The sequence below is a fragment of the Carassius auratus genome, unplaced genomic scaffold (genome assembly GCF_003368295.1).
Source record: "Carassius auratus strain Wakin unplaced genomic scaffold, ASM336829v1 scaf_tig00008094, whole genome shotgun sequence".
NCBI lineage: Eukaryota > Metazoa > Chordata > Actinopteri > Cypriniformes > Cyprinidae > Carassius > Carassius auratus.
Window position 1 is genome coordinate 28,775 of NW_020523907.1, and position 5,262 is coordinate 34,036.

The window sequence follows — 5,262 nt, forward strand, 5'->3', positions numbered from 1 at the left end:
GTCCTTATGTCTGTGTCTGCCAAAAGTGTGCGTGTGATTTTTCACTGTTTCTCATTCCATAAAACCCCCCTGTAGCTCCATAATGGAACCATAATCTTCAGTCATCGGATGGGAAGGATCAAAAACAAGCTGTGGAGCTAAATCCAGCATATCCTTTGTCTTCATACAGCATGTGGCCTCCTTCCCTTGTGTTTTAACCTAAGCCATATATATATATATATATATATATATATATATATATATATATATATATATATATATATATATATATATGCATTCTTATCACCTCTTCTCTTTTTCTGGAAGATCTAAGGTCAAATTACTTTTGCATCTGGACTTTATTACCTCTTCTTTCTCTACCGCTGCATTCTCTGACATGCTACCATGGAGTTTATGCTGTAAAATGTTACACCATTTATCTGTTTCCAGCTGTAATGAGGATTTCCCTGTAACCTGGATTGCAACAGATTGTACCATAGCCATTTGCAACCGCTGCACAATCCCAAGAGCGACCTGGTAAAAATAACGTGCGCTAACAGTGAATCACCATGAAATCACTAGAAACATCTCCAGTCAGCGGATGAGTTTTTGAGAATGGGGGGGCTTGTCTAGCCTGATTTCTCTTCTCTGCTTTGGCTTGATAACTTTGTTCATAGTGGTGAATGTGGATGAGGTTTACATTTCAGCATTTAGCCAACATTGGGTTTTCATCTGGTGCTTGTATATTCCAATGAACTAGAAATAAAAACAAGTACGGACATGTAAATAAATGAGTGGCTTGTACTGTTAATTTAAAGCACTAGAGTTTCAGACGTCCCAGCTAGCATGTTTATACAATGTAAACAAAAATAAGCGCTGCCTGAAATGCAGCACAACAATGAATGTATGGAGATCTGCGGAGAAACGTCAATTTGATAATGCATAGAAAAACTTGTGGTAGCCAGAACATGTCAATATGCCGAAATATGTTAGCTGCTGATGAAATATATATTTTCCGTGTGCGATCCTGGGAAACTCAGCTAGAGGTCATCAAGTAAATCCTCAAGTCCATAAAAGCTATAATTTCTGCCTGTATTTTACACCTGAACGGGCTCCAGTATCATGCACCTGGCATCATTCAGGTGTCTGCTGCATTGCCAGGTTTTGCATTGCATTTGAGATCACTCTGCTGTGCTGTGCTGTCCTATTACAAACTGGGTGCTATGTAACTTAACTCACCTGTGCATGACTTTAATATGGAATCAGATATACAAATATAAGCTGCAAGTGGTTAGGGATATTATTGCCTACAGGTATTTTATCCACACATAACACCAACAGGCCTGCATTGTTTGCATGTACCTTGAGGGAAAATGCAGTGTTTATTTTCAGAGCTGATTGTGAAATCTGTTTGTGGCATTACTACAGGTCTGGCAATCAACTGAGTCCTGTCCTCATTAGTCTAAATGTCCTACCTGTGAATTTATGCATTGAAACACTAACACAACTCCAGTTGTCAAGTTAATGTTCAGTATATTATTTATAGCAGTTGATAAAAACCATAATAATCCACAAGTAATCCAGTCCATTCAATTCTTGTGTGTGAAGCAAAAATTATTTAAAATAATTTTAAATAAACAAATCCATAATTAAGGTGTTTTAACTAGAACCAATCACATCTGGCCACAATGATAAGTTGTGGATGGTATATGAGTGAAAGTTTTATTTTACCTTGCTTTTTGTTTTGTTCTGTTTAGTTTTTTTACATACATATAATGCTTGACCACAAAACTAGTCACAATGGTAAAGTAATTTTGGTAATGGGAATTTTTTTTCAATTAAGATTTATACATCTGAAAGCTGAATAAATAAGCTTTCCATTGATGTATAGTTTGTTTGATATGACAATATTTGGTTGAGATACAACTATTTGAAAATCTGGAATATGAGGGTGCAAAAAAAATATATTGAGAAAATCGCCTTTAAAGTTGTCTAAATTATGTCCTTAGCTATGCATACTGTACTACTAATCAAAAATTAAGTTGTGATATATTTACAGTAGGACATTTACTAAATATCTTCATGGAACATGATCTTTACTTAATATCCTAATGATTTTTGGTATAAAAAAAAAAATCTATAATTTTGACTCATACAATGTATTGTTGGCTATTGCTAGAAATATACCAGTGTGTCATGCAAATGGTTTTGAGATCCATGTTCACATATGTAGGCTGTTTTTTTTTTATCATTTATGTATATGTTCTATATTAAGAGAGTATATTGCAATGAAAATATCTCTTCAACATTGATTAAAAGTGAAACTTTAAAATTAAAATGAACCTTCCTTGTGTTTACACACACACACACACACACACACGCGCACGCACGCTCACACACACACACACAAAACTTCCATTCAATGTTAGTTTGGCTATAAACAGAAAAACCTACAAATAACATTCCCATAACAGTAGAAGCTGGTGTTCCAAAGACATCATTAAAGGGGACCCATATACTAACATTACAGAGGATTGTTCTGTATGTGTTGGGTGTTCTCTTCAAATGATTGAGACATGGAATGACCCTGACAGACCCAAGAGCAAATACACAGAGGCAGAACATGGAATGACTGACTGATTGGCCTGGAAAACAGACCCCATTTCTTTCTCTTCTCTCAGAGGCTATAAATCAGAGATATTTTAGACTGAGTTCCTGAGGGGGTCACCGTTTTTGGCCTTTTGGCTGCTTTAATGGATCCGGCAGCACTGGGAGTCATGGTTGCCCTGCTGTCATTCAAAGTTGCATGTTACTAAGTACAGTCATATGAAACAGTCTATATTATAGTACAATAAGCCTGGTCAACCTGACCTACAGGATGCAAATACTTCCATAGCACCTCACCCTCTTCCTGCCCAGCTAGTCGAGCCAGAGCGCCCCCTCCTACATTTTCCTCCTTGCCTGAAACCACCAAACCGCCACAGTAAACACACAAGTGTAAGAAGGTAAACACCTCCCAACCACTCCTCCACTAAAAGATTAAGACTTCCTTTAAATTACACCCAGTGCTGGAGTAGCTCACAAAGGAAAAAAGGAGGACGTCGCCTTTTTTCCCACATCTCTGCCCTTCAGTGAATCAATCAGTCACAGGTCGACCCCAACACACACTCTCCCACACAAGTTTCAGGATGATGGCTGTGGTCTAAATGTCCAACTCTTAAAAATGAGAGAAGCTTATGGGAGCAGAAAAATGAGCTGTCTGTACTAAACAGCGCCCAACTTCATCTCTTTAGTGAGTCTGTCTGGCATGAATTCTGCTGAGGCCAGAATAAGCATCAGTGTGCCCTGATGGGCCTGCTTTTTTTAGCGTGTGGGAAAAGGAAACCATTAAGTGATTATGAAAATGTAATCGAAAGGGCAAGAAAGAAAGGATGTGGATACTGGCAAGTCGGGAGGGTGTTTTTCCTTTCAACAATTAAAGCCACCCCATGTACGTCTGTGAAGAAACAGCCAGGGGTCAAAAGACACCCTGCTATAGACACAGACTTCTCAGAACCCATCTATCTCTGGACTTTTTCTATAGCAATTCATCTAAACATGACATTCCTTTTTTTTGGAGAGCCTTAAATAGTTATAATCTATCAAGATAAGCAAGATGCCATTTCAAGCCATTGGGTCTGTGATACTTTGGAAAATATGGCCCAGAATAAACAAGTGTACATTAAGATCCAGTAGATATATTAAGCTAATAGCAAATACAGGACTTTTAGCATGCCTTCGTTCAATTCAAGGAGAATAAGGATTGAACAAAACTAGAAATAAAAACACATTTTACACTGGCGGCCTAAACCAATCCAGTCCAATCATCAGATTACAGTCAAAATAAAAAACAATGGTCACATTTGGACAGAAATATCAGTGACCAGTTCAACTTGCAACAAGATGATATTTTGACAGTCGGTATGAAAGTAAACTTCAAATTAGTCTAATTTCAGACTGTGATAGCTGAAGTCTCAGTTTATTGTTGTCTTATTTTATACAGTCATGCCGATTATTTCCTTTGGCCGGATTGGAATGTTTTGGTTTGATCAATTTTTAATTTTACAACCTGTGCCCTCCCATGGATAAAGACTGTGAGTAATATTTGAGAAAATAAATTCTCTTTTTTCATGCTCCGCAAATAGTTGATTTATTAATGGTTACTGTTATTATTTAATATGATCCTATAATGAGTTCAAGCAGTGTATGTAGTTCTCATTCACAGATATCCAGTTGATCCTTTTCTGGAGAGTTACTCTCTAAAATGGTGTTTGTAAAAAAAAAAAAAATGTAATGGCATGCATCATTTCATTATATACATATAATAAAAGAGGGCTTTCTGCTGGTTCAGGCTGCCTCAAAATTGGTTGAAATAACATTTTTAGTCAATAAAAACCACAGTTAAGCAAGTCCAGCTTGTCACAGCTTCAGCGTGTTTGTTCTTGAGCTCACTGGACCTTTTAAAACCACGACAATGATTATATTAAGCATATGTATGCCGCTGAGGCAGGGCAGCATTCAAAACGTTTTAATATTCAATAAAAACAACCCTTTAATTAATGTCAGAGAATCATTTTAAAAGGTCCCATTTGAGATTTCATGATGTTCATATTTAGTTTGTCTTTTGTCCTGTTCATCATGGAAATTACCAGACGTCACATTATTGTGCAATACAATCATTATCAGATATATTTTGATTGTGATCGGCCTCAAATAAACTAAAAAACTAAAAATAGATATGTTTGTACAAAGTCAGATTATCCACAATGCAGAATATTAATCACACTTTCTGCATCATCTTACTGTGGACAGTAGATTTATCTGGAGCCTTTATGAATATGATCCATTGTTTCTAAAGCCATCTGATAATTTCCATCTGTTCTCAGCCACCAGAGTATTTTGGAAATTCCTCCATTGTCTATAGAGGTCTATGTGTGCATGCTATTTGGAACAATTTTCAAATAGAACCAGTTGTATGTGCTGATTTTACAAGTAAGCATTCTTCAAGCCATAAACAATAAGCCCTACTTAAAAGAGAAGGCTTCACCCTTGCTTCTGGAATTGCTTTGTGTCATCTGGGAATTGTTAGGTTACATTAGGCTTATTCTGTCTATTTAGTCGGATAATGGCATTTTGAAGTAATCTCACAAGTTGCTTCACCAAACAAGAGGAGACTTACCATTGCTCTCCACTGAGGTCCACAGCTATAGGTGTCTACAGTGGTTGTTAAAACTTTGAGAATGA